Consider the following 18,055-nt stretch of genomic DNA (forward strand, 5'->3'; position numbering starts at 1 on the left):
CTTGGATCCCGAGTTGCTGTAGCTCTGGAGTCAGCCGGCAGCAACAGCTCCAATTAGACCACTAGTCTGGGAACTTCCATATGCCTCGGAAGCGGCCCTAAAAAAGGCAAAAATACAAAAAAAAAAAAAAAAAAGTAGAGATGCTGAGAAGGGGTTTTCTGAAAGAGTTGCCGCTCATCATGTCAGATGGCAAATACATATGTGCTTTTGAGCGTGGATTCTTTGATATTAAGATTACATCCTTAGGGAGTTCTGTTGTGGCTCAGTGGAAACAAATCTGGCTAGTATCCATGAGGATGCAGGTTTGACCCCTGGTCTTGCTCTGAGCTGTGGTGTAGGTTGCAGACGAGGCTTGGATCCTGCTTTGCTGTGGCTGTGGTATATGCCGGAAGCTATAGCTCTGATTTGACCCCTCGTCTGAGAACTTCCATATGCCATGGGTACAGCCCTAAAAAAAAAAAAATAAAAAAAAAAAAGATTACATCCTTAAAGCATACGGGGAACCAGTAAGCTCTATCCATTCTTAAATATTGCTGGGATTAAAAAAAAAAGGAGTTCCCATCGTGGCGCAGTGGTTAATGAATCCAACTAGGAACCATGAGGTTGCGGGTTCGATCCCTGCCCTTGCTCAGTGGGTTAATGATCCGGCATTGCCGTGAGCTGTGGTGTAGGTTGCAGACGCGGCTCGGATCCTGCGTTGCTGTGGCTCTGGCGTAGGCCGGTGGCTACAGCTCCAATTCAACCCCTAGCCTGGGAACCTCCATGTGCCGTGGGAGCGGCCCAAGAAATAGCAAAAAAGAAAAAAAAAAAAAAAAAAGATCATTTAAAAAATCACTAAAAAAAAATTTATGATGAAAATTATGGACAAACACTGAAAAAGAGAAAAGAGCACAATGAACCCACTTTTTCCCAGTTTCAGTAAGTAGCATCTTGCCCAATTGATTTAATCTATTCCTGCTTCTTCTCTTGTTTTGCTGCAATATTAGACGATATCCCAATTCATGTATTATTTCTCACATGTATATACTTCAGCATACATCCTTGAAAAATAAGGACATTTTCTTACATTATCACAAAGTCATTACCAACTGCAACAAAATTAACAGTAATTGCTCAATATCATCTAATACCCAGTTTATATTCTGATTTCCCATATTGTTCCAAAAATGTCTTTTTACAATTGGTTTACTGAACTGGTAACCAAACAAGATTTGCATTTTGTAATTGGTTGTTTTCTTAAGTATCTTTTAATCTAAAACAGACTCCTTCCCTCCCGCCTCCCCAGCTCCCCACTTGCCATTGACTTGATTGCCAGGGAGGTTGTCCTACGGAGTCTAACTTTCTGGATGTGGCTCATCATATCCTCATGGTAGTATTTAGCTTGTTCTTCTTACCCCTGTAATTACTCTAGACTAAAAGTTAGATTGAGGAGTTCCCATCATGGCTCAGTGGTTAACGAATCCAACTAGGAACCATGAGATTGCAGGTTCGATACCTGGCCTCTCTCCGTGGGTTAGGGATCTGGTGTTGCCATGAGCTGTGGTGTAGTTTGCAGACTTGGCTCGGATCCTGCATTGCTGTGGCTGTGGCGTAGTCCAGCAGCTATAGCTCCGATTAGACCCCTAGTCTGGGAACCTCCATATGCTGCAGGTGTGGCCCTAGAAAAGACAAAAAAAGACAAAAATAAATAAATAAATAAATAAATCAGTAAAAGTTAGATTAACTAGCTTGGATTCAGGATCAGAATAATTTTGGGGGGCGAACATAACCTCATCAGCGATGCTGAGTACATCGCATTGCATCATGTGCAGAAGTAAGTAATGCCCTGTCGTCCTGTTTTTGGTGATAACAAGACTGAGCAGTGGGTTCAGGTGTGTCAGCCAGGTTCCTCCACTGTGTAGTTTCCATCAGTGGTTGTAGCATCCATTGATGATTGCTTGAATCATTTATTTCACAAGAGATGTGATTCTGTCATTCCTTCTGGTTAATAGCTGGAATTTTTCTCAATGCTAGAACTTTCCCCCATCCAATATTTGGTTACCTGGAAATATAATTCATAGTAGAAAAGTGGGATTCTTCTCTTTGACTTTTAAAGTCATGAGCTATGCCCTAGCAAACTCCAGTGGTAACAAATTAGTCAGTCTCTCTCCCACTATAATCTCATGATTTGTTTTTTTTTTTTTTAAGCTTCATTGAGATATAACTCATATGCCACACAATCATCCATTTAACATGTACAATTCAATATTTTAGTTATATTTATATAGTTGTACAACCATCTAATCAATTTTAGGACTTTTTTTTTTTACCTTGAAAAGAAAGCCTATACCCATTAGCAGTCACTTCCCTTCCCCATGCCCAGCACTAAGTAACCACAAGTATATTTTCTGTTTCTGTGGATTTGCCTATTTTTATACCTACAAATGGAATTATTATGGTAACTCTCTATTTAATTGAGGAACTACCAACCTGTTTTCCAAAGTGGCTGCATCCTTTTACTTTTTTTTTTTGTCTTTTGAGGGCCACACCCACGGCCCGTGGAGATTCCCAGGCTAGGGGTCTAATCGGAGCTGTAGCCACCGGCCTGCACCACAGCCACAGCAACGCCAGATCCAAGCCATGTCTGTGACCTACACCACAGCTCACGCCAATGCTGGATTTCCAACCCACTGGGCAAGGCCAGGGATCAAACTGGCAACCTCATGGTTCTTAGTCGGATTCATTTCCGCTGAGCCACGACGGGAACTCCAAGATTTATTTTATATATATGCAGTCCCCTGTCAGATAGATGATTTGTAGATATTTTCTCCCGTTCTGTGACCACCAGTCTGTCTTTCCTTCTTCCCTTCCTCTCTTTTTGTTCCTCTTTTTCTCTTCCTGTCCTTGCTAAATGTCCCATGTCTGTCCTATTTCCCAAGCTCTGGGTCTTTCATAAGACCCTGTAACTGGTTTTCCTACAGCAATGCTAATAAAAATGTAATATGAGGCATACATACTTTTAAATTTTCTAGTGGCCACGTTTTAAAAAATGTAAAAAGAAATAGATAAAATAAATGTTGTTAACATTTTACTTAACCCAGTATATCTAAAATATTATCACTTCTGATATAATCAATATAAAAATTATGGTGATAGCGTACATTCTTTTTTTTCATACTCAATCTTTGAAATCCAGAATACATTTCACACTTTCAGCACTTTTCAGTTCGGACTAGCCAAGTGCCCAGTAGCCACATGTGGTTGGTAGCTACTCTATTAGACTGCAAATCCAGAGACTACTTTGTCAGCTCGCATGCTGCTGTGGAAGAGGTTGGTAATTGCCTCCTGATATTCCCTTCATCCTTCCAATTTATTAATCCAGAAGTACCCTGTTTCTTAGCCTCCTCTGCTATTAGGCCTGGCAAGGCCTAGCTTCTTTGTCATTTACACAAGATGACCAGGGCTTAACTTGAATATTCTGTTCCAGATCTGGAACTGGCCATTGATTCACAGAGACCTGCTTCCTTTAATGGGAAATACTACTTAGAGACCACAGTCTCATAATTATGGGTGCTTCTTGCTACTGGATTATTACTGTTTCTTGGCCTTATGATTGGGCAGGGCTAAGAAATATATATAGTTTTTAAAAGATGGAGTTCCCGTCGTGGCGCAGTGGTTAACGAATCCGACTAGGAACCATGAGGTTGCAGGTTCGATCCCTGGCCTTGCTCAGTGGGTTCATGATCCGGCGTTGCCGTGAGCTGTGGTGTAGGTCGCAGATGCGGCTCAGATCCTGCGTTGCTGTGGCTCTGGCATAGGCCGGTGGCTACAGCTCCGATTCGACCCCTAGCCTGGGAACCTCCATATGCCGCAGGAGTGGCGCAAGCAATGGCAAAAAGACAAAAAATAAAAAAAAATTAAAAAAATAAAATAAAAGAGGCAAATACTATAAACCAACTATAATGAAAAAATCATATAAACTTAAAAGAATACCTTCGATTAAAAAAAGAGTCAAATCATGAGTTCGTACTAGTATTTTCCTTTCAAATTTAAGATTACAAGGTTTTTAGTTAAATTATTATATATTTATATATATACACATACATACAGAGCATATACACACACACACACACATACAGAGTATGTGTGTGTGTATATATATATATATATAGCATGTGAAAGTTCCTAGACTAGGGGTTGAACCCACACCACAGCAGAAACCCAAGCCACTGCAGTAACAACATTGGATCGTTAACCCACTGTGCCACAAGGATACTCTCTAAATTATTTTGTATTTGTGGTTTTATTTTTGCTTTTTAGGGCTGCTGTCTAACCTCATATGGAGGTTCCCAGGCTAGGGGTCAGATTGGAGCTACAGCTGCTGGCCTACACCACAGCCACAGCAATGCGGGATCCGAGCCATGTCTTTGACCTACACCACAGCTCAAGGCAACGCCAGATCCTTAACCCACTGTGTGAGGCCAGGGATCAAACCTGCAACCTCATGGTTCCTAATTGGATTTGTTTACTCTGTGCCACAACGGGAACTCTGAAAATCTTAGTTCTTAACAACATTAATATACTTACTACTCACTTTATCCTAATATGTAGATGTATTTTACATTTGTGTATATAATGGAGTTTTCAGTAATAATACCAATACTATCATAACAGTAATTTTTTAAGATTTTTATTTTTCCTATTAGAGTTGATTTATAATGTTCTGTCAATTTCTGCTGTACAGAAGTGACCCAGCTCTCTCTATATATATACATATACACACATTCTTTTTCTCACATTATCTTCCATCACGTTCCATCACAGGTGACTAGATGTAGTTCCCTGTACTATACAGCAGGATCTCACTGCTTGTCCATTCCAAGTGCAATAGTTTGCATCATAATAGTAATATTTTGATGAGAAAAATGGTACAGACTTGTTATGACTAAGATAGAAGAGCTGATTGGGGATTTCTCATTTTCAGCACTCTTGACATTTGGGGCCAGATATCTCTTTGGGACCTCCTGTGCACTGTTGGATTCTGAGCAGCATTCCTGGACCCCCCCCCCCCACTAGATGCTGTTAGCAGCACTCCCAGTTGTTACAACTCAAATAAGTCTCAGACATTGCCAGATGTCCCCCCAAGGGGCAAAATCACCCCTGGGTGAGACTCACTGCACTGATGGAAGGAATGACAGACATTGTACAGAGACAAGTTGTCAGATGCTCCACCAGTAAACTCTCAAGTTTTTGTTTTTTTTAGGAACTCCATAAAATAACTGAACTTGGGGACTTCTCGTTGCAGCTCAGAGCATTAAGAACACAACATAGTGTCTGTGAGGATGCAGGTTCAATCCCCAGCCTCGTTCATTGGGTTAAGGATCTGGCATTGCCCCGCAAGCTGTGGTATAGGTCGCAGATGCAGCTCAGATCTGGTGTTGCTGTGGCTTTGGTGTAGGCCGGCAGCTGTAGCTCCTGTTCGGCCCCTAGCCTGGGAACCTCCATATGCTGCAGGTGCAGCCATTAAAAAAACAAAAAAAAAAAAAAAAAAAAAAAAAAAACCCTGAACTTGGTTTACTTACACAAAAGGTGATCTGTTATAGAAATTGTTCTGGAAGTTCCCATCGTGGCTCAGTGGTTAACAAATCCGACTAGGAACCATGAGGTTGCGGGTTCGATCCCTGGCTTCGCTCAGTGGGTTAAGGATACGGCTTTGCCATGAGCTGTGGTGTAGGTCGCAGATGCGGCTCAGATCCTGTGTTGCTGTGGCTGTGGCATAGGCCAGCAGCTACAGCTCCTATTGGACCCCTAGCCTGAGAACCTCCATATGCGGCGAAAGTGGCCCTAGAAAAGACCGAAGAAAAAAAAAAAAGAAAAAGAAAAAGTAATTGTTCTGTGTTTTTATTTATTTCCATAACAAAATGTTCTGTAGATTTTTCCAATTAAGTACAGAATGTTCTCCCTCCCTGCCTTTATAGCTGCCAGGGTTCCATTTTGTTCATATGATAATCTGTCCCAATCACCTACTGATGGGCATTTGGGCTGTTCTTTCTCTTTGACTATTACAAATAATGTTGCAGTGAGCATTGGTGTGCATACATCACTTTGTGTGTGTGCCACTGTATCTTTGGGATAGATTTCTGGAAGTAGAATTGCTGGGTCAAAGGGTTAACATGCACAAAATTATAGTAGAGGTTGCCAAATCTTCCTCCGTAGAGGTTGTACATTTTGTATTCCCACTAGTGTCCTGCTTTTATTAACTTAACATTATAGTAAGAACATTTCCAATGTCATTAAATAATGCTTGAAAATTGAATTTTGTGATGGCTGCTCAAAATTCCCACATGTGAATATACCACAATTTAGTTAATCATTCCTTTCCTATTGAACATATGCTTCCAAGTTTCTCTAGTATAAATAACACTGAAATGAACTTCCTTGAATAAAAAATCTTTGACCAAAATCTAGCTGTTTCTTGACAGATTTCTGGAAGTAGAATTACTGTATCAAAGGGTAGAGATGTTTTTTAAGTCCCTTGCTACATATTGTCCAAGTCCTTCTGTTAAGAAATAGTATATTTTAAGAGTTCCCTTGTGGTGCAGTGAGTTAAGGCTCCAGCGTTGTCATTGCAGCAGCTTGAGTTCGATCCCTGTCCTGGAAACTTCCAGACTGCCTCAGGCACTGCCAAAAAAAAAAAAAAAAAAAAAGAAAGAAATAGTGTATTTTTATCAAGAATATTGAGACAGACCTTTATTCTGGCTAAGGGTCTTAGATGAGGGAATAAACTTAATCTGATTTAAGCAGTCTGACCTTCTTAGGGAAATAACTAAATCATAGCAAACTACGTGAAAACCCAGTCATTAAATTCCCAAAGAAATTATTTATGCTTAGTTAGTGGTACTACTCATCTACAGCATCTTCCAGGGCACAGGGCTATCATCCACTGCTTGTGAACTTATCAGTTTCCCTAGACAAATCCATTCTGTCTCAGAGGGCTAGTTATTTTCTCCCTTTTCGTAGTGGTGTTGCAGCATCTTTGTTTATTCACTGCTTCTCCACCAAGGAGCCCCTTCCCTAATCTATAACATCACAGAGAGGACAAGAAGGAAGCAAGAAATAGCAGCTCCTCTGTGTCATTTGATGTGTAAATAAGCAATGAGAGGAATAACGATTGTTGTATCTTTAATATCACCACTTAAAGTAATAGCCATGGAAGAAATGTTTAACAAGCACAATTAGGGCTAATTTGACCCGCCCCGATTGAATATTCACAAGCTCAGGCTTGGGAGTCCAGAGGGAAACAAAATACTAAACAGGGCCATTAAGGCAAATGCCATCTTTAGACATCTAATTAACATGATGGTGGTTTGTCCAAATAAGACGTAAAAATTGTATGTGTGACGCATGTTGAAGCTCATCTTTTCCTTGCTATTTGCAAAAGGGCTAGACATTTCACTGTCCCTCTTAAAAGTCATCCACCTGTGGTATGGTCACACTCTGGATTAAAAAAACCTAATATGTAGAAGAAAGCAAAAGATCCAAGAAATTATTGCCCTCTTCCCATGTGAGTTCTCTCTGGCATGAGATTTCTGTAGAAGTATATACATGTGACCTATTTCTATAGAAGTATCTACATATGTATAAGTATATACATATACGTCAAGAGTTCAGCAGACGTAACCCTGGGTTTTTCCGCAGTAATTCCATGCATCTTCTGGGCTCCAGGGAGAAGCTGTGCTCTCTGAGGTCCTACTTTTTGGCCTCATACCTTGATTAGCATCATCCTCTAGATCAACATTTCTGCAGGCACGGTCTCCCTCAGGTCAGTAAGCATTATCCAAAAAAATGGGAAGCATTATCCAAAAAATGGAATCTAATGGTCTAATAAGTTTGAGAGATACTGAGTTAAATATAGTTCACCTGATTTCCCCCTTGGCAGAACTTCTCAGTATCTTTAAGATGCTATCATGTGTTGTGACTCTAAGAAAAGTGATGAGAAAGCAGTACGTTCCATATTTATTTGACCCCAGAATCCTTTCCTGAAAAAGCATCTCATAAGACCAATGTTCTCTTTGAAAACCTTTTGGGAAATAGCGGTTTGCATTAACTCACTCTGATCTGATGACTGCATCTTTCATTGTAATTGCACTCAATCATGCTTGTAGACCTTTAAAGTCATTTTATAGGTTTAAAAAAGTGACAACAGGCCGGAAATGAAGTCACTAGTTCTAAGTCCACGTCGCCAAATTGAGACTCAACACCTAACCTAGTTGCAGTTTCAGCCTCTCCTAGAAATGTAATCTTAACCAGTCAGTCAGGAATTACCTGGTCAGCATTAGTGAGGTAATCCACAGGATAGCCACTGCTGTCCCCCAAAGGTGACCTTACCTGAAGCAATCCACTCTTTGCTAATAACTTTCTTGTTGCATCTCCTTCTGTGTATAGTCTTCCATTTTGTACATCTCTTCAGAGCTCCTTTCTTTTTCTTTTCTTTTTTTTTTCTTTGTGTGTGTGTGTGTGTGTGTTTTAGGGCCACACCTGTGGCATATGGAGGTTCCAAGGCTAGCAGTTGAATCAGAGCTACAGCTGCCAGCCTACCCCACAGCCACAGCAACTCAGGATCCAAGCCATGTGTACAACCTGCACTACAGCTCACGGCAACGCTGGATCCTTAACCCACTGAGCAAGGCCAGAGATCGAACCTGTGTCCCCACATCAGGAACTCCCCAGAGCTCTTTCAGTTTGCTAGGTGAAATCCTCTTGGATTTCTGAATCATTGAATAAAGCCAGTTAGGTATTTAAATTTACTCATTTGAATTTTTTTTTTTTTTTTTTTGTCTTTTGTTGTTGTTGTTATTGTTGTTGCTATTTCTTGGGCCGCTTCCGCGGCATATGGAGGTTCCCAGGCTAGGGGTCGAATCGGAGCTGTAGCCACCGGCCTACGCCAGAACCACAGTAACGCGGGATCCGAGCCGCGTCTGCAACCTACACCACAGCTCACGGCAATGCCGGATCGTTAACCCACTGAGCAAGGGCAGGGACCGAACCCGCAACCTCATGGTTCCTAGTTGGATTCGTTAACCACTGCGCCACGACGGGAACTCCTGAATTTTTTTTTAACAGTAGTATTTTTGTGCCTACCGGTGGTCAAATTGTTTTGCTTGAAATTGCTTCTCTCCAGACAGAGCTTCCCTGTCTCAGGTGATAACAGCAAGCCCATCATCCTCCGCCTTGGTTGATGGGTGATTCTGAAACAACCAGGAAAGAAGTGTGTGGTGCAGGACTTGGTGGGTACAGCAGGGCAGATGCAGGACTGAGTGGGCAGGAGGTTACTGATGTTGACCTTGCCCTTGGCCCATTCACACCTGGCACAGTTTATTTGGTTTCATTAGACAAATTGATTTCAGCCTGGCTTACTATGTGGTATTATTACTTTTCTTCTTAACAGGGTGCAGGCTGACATGTGAACTATAATTCTAATTTTTTGAAGTACAACATTAATATAATCATTTTATAGAAAATTTGAGAACTAGGAAAAAACCAATCATAATCTTTCCCCCATGACCTAAATATTATCCTCTTGGTATACACCCTAATGGTGAAATTATTTCATTATTTGTTATCACTGGCTGCCTGTGTACCCTTCTGTGGTAATGCTTTTTCCCCAAGAAGGAAACAGTTTTTTTTTGGTTTTTTTTTTGTCTTTTGTTGTTGTTGTTGTTGCTATTTCTTGGGCCGCTCCCGCGGCATATGGAGGTTCCCAGGCTAGGGGTTGAATCGGAGCTGTAGCCACCGGCCTACGCCAGAGCCACAGCAACGCAGGATCCGAGCCGCGTCTGCAACCTACACCACAGCTCACGGTAACGCCGGATCGTTAACCCACTGAGCAAGGGCAGGGACCGAACCCGCAACCTCATGGTTCCTAGTCGGATTCGTTAACCACTGCGCCACGACAGGAACTCCAGGAAACAGTTTTTATTATTTTGAAAAAGAATGTGTGTTCATTATAAAAATCATATTTTAGGGAGCCCCCATTGTGGTGCAGCAGAAACGAATCCAACTAGTATCCATGAGGATGCAGGTTCGATCCCTGGCCTCGCTCAGTGGGTTAAGGATCTGGTGTTGCCGTGAGCTGTGGTGTAGTTTGCAGATGCAGCTTGGATCCCACATTGCTGTGGCTGTGGTGTAGGCTGGCGGCCACAGATCCAATTTGACCCCTAGCCTGGGAACCTCCATATGCTGCATGTGGCCCTAAAAAGCAAAAAATAAATAAATAAATAAATAAATAGTACTTTATAGGCTTTGGTATGACTTGAAAATAAATAGTCCCCATAACTACATTCATAGACCCCGCCCCCCCAACAACAAAAATGTGAATATCCCATGGATACATAGTATTTTGTTCTGTGGCCTGGTTTTTTTCTTTTTTCTTTCACTTCATTATGGTGGACAACTCTGAAAATCTACCTACCTGTATAGAATTCTACTGTATGAGTGGGCCATAATTTAGTTGACTTTTTTTTTTCTTGAAGGTTTTAATGTGGCACCAGCCTCCTGGACCGAGCTCCTTCCACCATGACTCCCGGCTTGGACATTCGAGGGGGCGGGGGCAGTTTTCTCTTGGCATTTGGCTGATGTAGGGCAGTTGTTATCACAAAGGCTTTGTGTCCTGGGAGACCTCCTTTCCCCAGTCCTTTGTTGTCAGTCCTTTGTTGTTAGAGCTTTTCTTGAGCTTTGGCCTGTGTGTCTTAGCAGCTTGACAGCAGGTTTCTCCAGTGACTCCCATGTGGGAAGTCTGTGGGAGGGAAAAAAGATACCCCAAGACCATTGCCATATCGTTCCTCAAGTCCCCAGGTCCCTAGCCACTCATCCTCCTTCTTTCCAGAGTCTTCCTATGTTTATTTGTTGTATCATATGCAGGGATTTTTGGCTGTTAGAGGGCCGATGGGCTACTCCATCTTGATTCCTTCTTCTCTTCATACGTCTTAAACATAATGACTCTATAGTCTCCTGATCTACAGTTCTTAAGTTTTTTTCTGCAGACTCTCATTCATGGTGCTTGTTTGTCTATTTCATAATTTTGGATGGTGAGCTTCATTTAAGGAGGGGAATCCTATCTGTGGGAGTCTTGTGTGTATCTCTTCACAGAAAATGTATGTCTGACCATGCCAGGCTTTGGACCACTGCAAGCTAACATCTCAGCATAGGGTTTCTTCAGCCATGTCAGTGAGGGTAGGTGTGTGGTTCTGAATGACCAGTGAAGACTTTTACCCACCCCCAAATACAAGACAAACAAATTTTCTTGGTTCTTTCCATTGCTAGTGAGGAGATTTTTCTTTTCCTTTTTCTTTTCCTTTTTTGGCCACACCTCTGGCATAGGGAAGTTTCTGGGCCAGGGATCAGATCCAAGCTGCAGCTTTGACCTATGCTACAGCTGCAACAACACCAGATCCTTAATCCACTGTGCTAGGCTGGGGATTGAACCTATGCCTCAGCCACTGCAGAGACAACACCAGATCCTTAACCCACTGCACCACAGTGGGAACTCCAGTGGGGAGATTTTCCTAACCTACCTTTTCATAGAGGATGTCACCTCTGTTTTTTTATTTTATGTGATGGCCTGGTTTCCACCTACTATCTTGAATGGGCCCCAGGCTTCTATGCTATGCCACATGTAAGCTTTAAAATCCAAACTTCTTTGTGTAACTAAGAGTCAAACACTTCCGAATCAGCCACAGCTCCAATTTCAACTGATTTTTGGCTTCCTCTTTATTTGTAAGGCTTGAGAATTTAGGCGCTGCTTCCTTGTGGACTCATTTGTTGTGTCTTCCAGAAGTGTTTCCTATAATTCATCAAGCCTTCAAAGGGGCTTTTTGTTTTTTTGTTTTTGTCTTTTGTCTTTTTAGGGCTGCACTCACGGCATATGGAAGTTCCCAGGCTAGGGGTCAAATCGGAGCTACAGCTGCTGGTCTATACCACAGGCTCAGCAACACCAGATCCGAGCCACATCTGTGACCTACACCACAGCTCACAGCAAAGCCGGATCCTTAACCCACTAAGGGGCCAGGGATCAAACCCATGTCCTCATGGATACTAGTCGAGTTCATTAACCACTGAGCCACGACGGGAACTCCTTAAGGGGACTTTATAACAAGAGATTTATGAATATCTAGTTCATCATTTTGCTGGAAAAAGAAGCTTCCCATTTCTTTTCTCAATTACTGGTCATATGTTTTCTGGCAAGAGTAATGTATCTCTTTTGTTGGCATCGTAGTAACTAGAAGTAATTGTCATTTTTTATTATAAAGAAATGATGCTCTTGACTCTAATACCAGTAGGACATAGACTAAACTGGGAGCTCTCCTGCTGGGTCCCTTGTCTCATGTTTATGAGCTTGCTCCTCAGAATGAGATGAGGAGTCTCTGGAGTTGAGAGGCCCCATATGGAGGCTTCTTCAAAAGCACTGCCCAGCCAAGTGAGTTGCATGAATCACCCCCTAAAATCATTACTTCCATTATTTTCACTAAAGATGAAAAGAGAATGTTTTATTCCTATTTCCCAAGTTAATGCTGATTTTTCTCTGTTAACTCAAATTAACAATGAGTATAAAATGCTAATTTTCAACAAAGCAGATGCACCTTCATAAATTAAGACTGGGCTTTAAGGAAGCAGGTCATTTTGCATGAAGCCAGTAGCCCTGAACTAAAAGTTTATTCATTCACCCAAATAGTTCCTATTGAGCATTTAGTGTGAGTATTCTGCATGATGGAAGGAAGAGGAACCCGAGACATATGGTCCATGATCCTCGGCTTCTCAAAGCTGGCTCTCTGATGGCACAATGGATGAGCTCTAAATACAAATAACTATGAAGTGAGGATAAAGCCGGGCATGTGGCTGGTACAGACAATAAGTAGAATCAAATTGTATACGGAAGAGACCATTTCTGATGAAAGATGTTTAAAAGGAAAGGGGTTAGAGAGTGCTTGAACTGGACCCATAGAAAGGACTTGATTCTTGGTAGACAAAGTGTAAGATCCAAGTAAAGGAGTTTTTGTCGTGGCTCAGTGGTTAACCCAACTAGCATCCATGAGGACACGGGTTTGATCCCTGGCCTCACTCAGTGTGTTAAGGATTCGGCATTGCCATGAGCAGTAGTGTAGACCGGCAGCTACAGCTCTGATTAGACCCCTAGTCTGGGAACCTCCATGTGCCTTGGGTACAGCCCTAAAAAAAGAAAGAAAGAAAGAAAGAAAAAAAAAAGATCCAAGTAAAGAAAATGGCCTGAGTAGAAACTCGACTAGGATGGCAAAAGGTAGCTTCAGATAACGGCAAAGGGAACGGTCTGGCCCAAGTGGGAAATGTAGGTAGGAGTCACCCTTGTGGGGGGCTCACTGAAGAAGACAGGTAACCACCAGTACCTTATTCCCTGGCTCCCTGTCAGCTACCAGAGACACTGCAGTTCCATGATCTACTCTTCAAAGATTGCCATGGTCACCCACTTCGCACTGGCTATGGACAACACTGCAAAGGCTTTGCCTACAGAACTGAAGGTTGCTTTCCTCTTGCCACCCTGAGATGGTTTGACCATTGAAGGAACAAGCCAGAATTATGTTTGGTTTCCAAATTCTGTAAAACTGGGAATTATCACTATCCCAGGAACAGGGAGACAGGTTAAAGGACTGAGGAAGGGCCCTGAAGATTTGGTGTGGGAGCCCAGGTGCTCCGGTGCCAGGCACCGTGGCCCATGTAAACTGCCCAGGTGGCCAGTGGCCATTGGTCCAGGAACCAGGCAGTGAGATCTGTGGACCCTCGCTGTGTCGAGGTCACTTGCTTGTTGCTTTTGATCTTCGAGAGGATGGACCTACCAAATGACAAAGGAGATAGTGATAACAGATGAACTTGGGTTCAAAAATCAAAGGGTAGCAGCTAAAGGGAATGTTTTCTGGTTGCCGCAGGTTAAATTTTTCACATAAATATATCGGCATAAAGAATGATTCCTGGGTACATTCCATTTGTCCTTTGTTTCCTCCCTCATATGATTATATTATTATTGATGTCATTAAAAGTGCATTTATCAGGCCCAGCTGTCAGAGAGTTGCACTTATTTTGTGCCCACAAGCAGTTTTGAGGTAAATCTCTTGCTTTAGGGCATTAGCTGATCAATACAACCATCTATAGTGAGGGATCGTTTTCCCACCTCCCTCTGCTGGCCTCCATTTGCCTAGGGCTTTTGGGGACCTGGTCTTCCTTTCAAGAAGTCACGATGGCTTGGATGGAAAGACCTGAAGGTTCTCCTTCCAGAGAGCCTTCCTGCTGCAGCTCCTGACTTTTTAGGAGGGGCAGCTGGTCCAAGGAAAGGCCTTGGGAGAAATTCAGCAACCGCTCATCACCCCGGCTCAGCCGTTTCTCCAGCTTCTTCTCTCCTCCTTCCTGGTTTTCAGTTGCAGGTTCTCAAGTCTAATTTTGTCTTTGACGTTTACGGGACCAGCACTCCTGCAGTCCAAGGCCCACACCAACCTGTTAGTGCCTATTATTTGCATAGAAGCAGGGGGGTTGTCATACTCATTTCTGTGTGCTGGAGACTCTGCAGGGACAGTACTGCTGAACTCAATTCCTAAGTGTGAGTCTAATGGTCCCTCTTCTCTATGGAAATATCTCCCTGACCCTCCCGTCTTCCCTCCCCCACTGACATCACCTCCTTCTGCCACTAACTCAGGCGCAGCTCTCCGCTGTCTAAGCAGACTCTGGATTCACTCAGACATACCAGACATCATGAAACCAGTCAATTTCTTTCTTTCTTTTTCCTTTTGGTCTTTTTAGGGCTGCACCCGCAGCACGAGGAGGTTCCCAGGCTAGGAGTCGAATCAGAGCTGTGGCCGCTGGCCTACACCACAGCCACAGCAACGTGGGATCCGAGCTGCCTCTGCGACCTACACCACAGCTCATGGCAACACTGGATCCTTAATTACTGAGTGAGGCCAGGGATGGAACCTGCGTCCTCATGGATGCTAGTTGGGTTCATTAACCATTGAGCCACAACAGGAACTCCCGAAACACGTCAATTTCCTCCTCTTGGAGGCACCCCTTCCAGAGCCTTGTCACCAACTGCATATTGCATCCTGAGACCCCAGCTCGCCTTCTCTTTCCGTGCCAAACTCTCTGTTCCTTGGATCCCATGTGGCCCTTTGGTTTGGTTTCCCTCTCTTTTTGGTCCCCCTGTAACTTCCTGACAAAGGGTACATGCAGGTAGTATCTTTCAGGCTCTGCATATGGAAACTGTCATTATTCTATCTTACTACATAATTGATGGTTTGCATAAGATATGAATTTCAGAGTTCCCATCTAGGAATCCGACTAGGAACCATGAGGTCGTGGGTTCAATCCCTGGCCTTGCTCAGTGGGTCATATGCCATGGGAGTGGCCCTAGAAAAGGCAAAAAGGCAAAAAAAGATAGGAATTTCTACATTGGAAATTATTTTTTCTTAGAATTTTGAAGTCATTGCTTTATTTTCCTTTAATATCTCACATTGCTGATGAGAAGTCTTCTTGTGTGCAACCTGTTTTTTTTTTTTTGTTTTTTTTTTTTCTTCTCTCTGGAAGCTTTTGTGAACCTCTCTTTTTTCTCAGGGTTCTGAGATTTCACCATGATATGACTTGGGGTCTCCTTGCTCTTGCTATGCTGGCTTCAGGCCAGTGATTGAGACACAGGTTTCAGAGTCTCCCTCTTTGGGTTCGAGTCCAGGGCTTCCATTCACGAGCTTTGACCTCAGGCAAGACCATCAGCCTCTGTGCCTCAGTTTCCTCATCTTAAAGTGGAGCTAATAATAGTACCTCCCTCATAGGGTAGTTCTGAAAATTAATGTCTGAAAAGTGTTTAAAGCAGCACCTGCCGCTTGGTGAATGGCACCTAAGCCCTAGTTTTTACCAATATCTCAAGTAGAAAAGATAATCTGTTTGAAGTCTGCAAAGTCCCCTTGACCCTGTGACCTCTTGGCCCTGAGAGGGGGCGTGGTTGTGCAGGGGCTGCTGTTAGATGGATTCCAACAGGATGAGGCTGATAAAGAACAAAGCAAATGAGAAAAAGAAATAGGAAATAGTTATTGCCAGGAAAACAGCCCCAGACTGGATTCTCAGCTCAGGACTGGAGGAATAATAGGCAGAGGAAAGATGCAGTCTTTTAAGAAATCTGGTTCCTCCAATTTAGGATTCAGATATGCTCCCTGGAGGGGCGATTTCATGGTTTCAATTTAAAGAGAAGTATCATCACAGAGATTCAGAACAAGAACAAGAAAAACAGGAGAGTCTTTGGAAATTCTCGATATCTTTGTGAATGAAAAGATCTGGTGATGGTGTTTTCACTGTTACTCTCTATTAGTGGCTTAGACTGACCAACACATGGCATTTCCTAATTTCTATACTAGAAAATCAAACAGGTATTTCCCTCCCGTTTGAAGTTTTTGTTTGCTTTGTTTATTTGTTTCCTTTTTAGGGCTGAACCCATGGCATAGGGAAGTTCTCAGGGTAGGGGTCCAATTGGAACTGCAGCTGCTGGCCTACACCACAGCAATTCGGGATCCAAGCCGTGTCTGTGACCTACACCATAGCTCACGGCAACACTGGATCCGTAACCCACTGAGCAAGGCCAGGGATCGAACCCGAGTCCTCATGGATACTAGTCGGTTTGTTACCTTCTGAGCCATGGCGGGAACTCCTAGGAACTTGAAGTTTTAATGTATAAAGAATTCACAGACTCCACACTCAAAATGATCTGTTTTTAATAGGAATGGTAACTCAAGGCAACCAGAGTCCCAGTTAATGAGGGAAAGCTCTCCTTTACATAATAATTCCAAATAATACATTTGGAATGGAAAAAAAAATTTAATTTGCTGTTTTGCACCACTCACCTGAGACAGATGATTCAAAGATCATTCACAGATGCTTAAACCACTAGTTGAAAGGGGATGGGAGGAGTTCCCACAGTGGCGCAACAGGATCAGCACCAGGAAGCAGGTTCAATCCCCAGCCCAGCACAGCGGGTTAAGGATCCAGCATTGCTGCAGCTGCAGCGTAGGTGGCAGCAGCAGCTCTGATCTGATCCCAGGCCCAGGAATTCCATATGCCTCAGGGCAGCCGAAAAATAGGGGTGGGAGATGGGGAAAGGGGTATTCACATGGCACCAAAGAATTGTATGTCGAGTAACTAGTACTTGCAAAGAGATGAGGGATCATCCAGTGAAGAGTGCCATGGTCACCAGGTTATCTCAGGAACTAAACACCACATCACTGACAGTGAGACCAACACCTGGATCCCAGCGTAACCAATATGAAAACGTACCGTCACCAAGGAAATACACTTGCTATGTATGTTTATCCTGATTCTGATTAAGCTTTGAGGCCTACCTTCCATCTTGGAGGACAGCAGATAGAGAAACCAGTCACCTGATACCATGAGGAAAAAACTTCAAGGGAACCTAGGATGTGGGACTTTTCTACAGTGAGCCTCACCTTTTCAAAAAAAAAATCCAGGGCAAGGAGACTGCTTTAGATTTTGAGATTCAAGAGACATAATTATGTGTGATGTGTAATCCTTGATTGAATTTTGGTTGGAAAAACTGTAAAAGATAGTTTGGGGATGATTGGAGAGATTTTTATTTATTTTAATGATTTTAATTTTTTCCATTATATCTAGTTTAGAGTGTTGTGTCAATTTTCTACCATACAGCAAAGTGCGATCCAGTCACACATACACATATACATTCTTTTTCTCACATTATCCGACCGGAGAGATTTTAATATGGAATGAGGATCAGACATATGATGCAATCAGGGTTAATTCTGTTAGTGTCATAATGGTATTTATTGGAGCTATTTAAGAAAATATCCTTTCTGGGGGGAAATGCACACTGAAGCATTTAAGGATGGGGTTTAATGATGTAATTTACATTAAAATAATTTAACAAGAACAGATAGATAGGAAGCAGATATGGCAAAACGTTAACTGTCGTTGAATCAAGATGGTAGGTATGTGGAGTTTTGTTGTTTTAGTCTAACTTCCTATTTGTTTGAAATTTTTATAT

The 18,055-nt window shown here is 42.6% G+C and overlaps 1 protein-coding gene across 4 annotated transcripts in view; it reads left to right on the top strand.

Annotated features, from left to right (window-relative positions):
* The window catches only part of KATNAL2 (katanin catalytic subunit A1 like 2), a 109,333-nt gene that overhangs the window by 87,323 nt on the left and 3,955 nt on the right, over positions 1–18,055 (top strand). The window lies entirely within an intron of this gene.

This window comes from Sus scrofa, chromosome 1 (assembly GCF_000003025.6).
Source record: "Sus scrofa isolate TJ Tabasco breed Duroc chromosome 1, Sscrofa11.1, whole genome shotgun sequence".
In the NCBI taxonomy this organism is placed as follows: Eukaryota; Metazoa; Chordata; class Mammalia; order Artiodactyla; family Suidae; genus Sus; species Sus scrofa.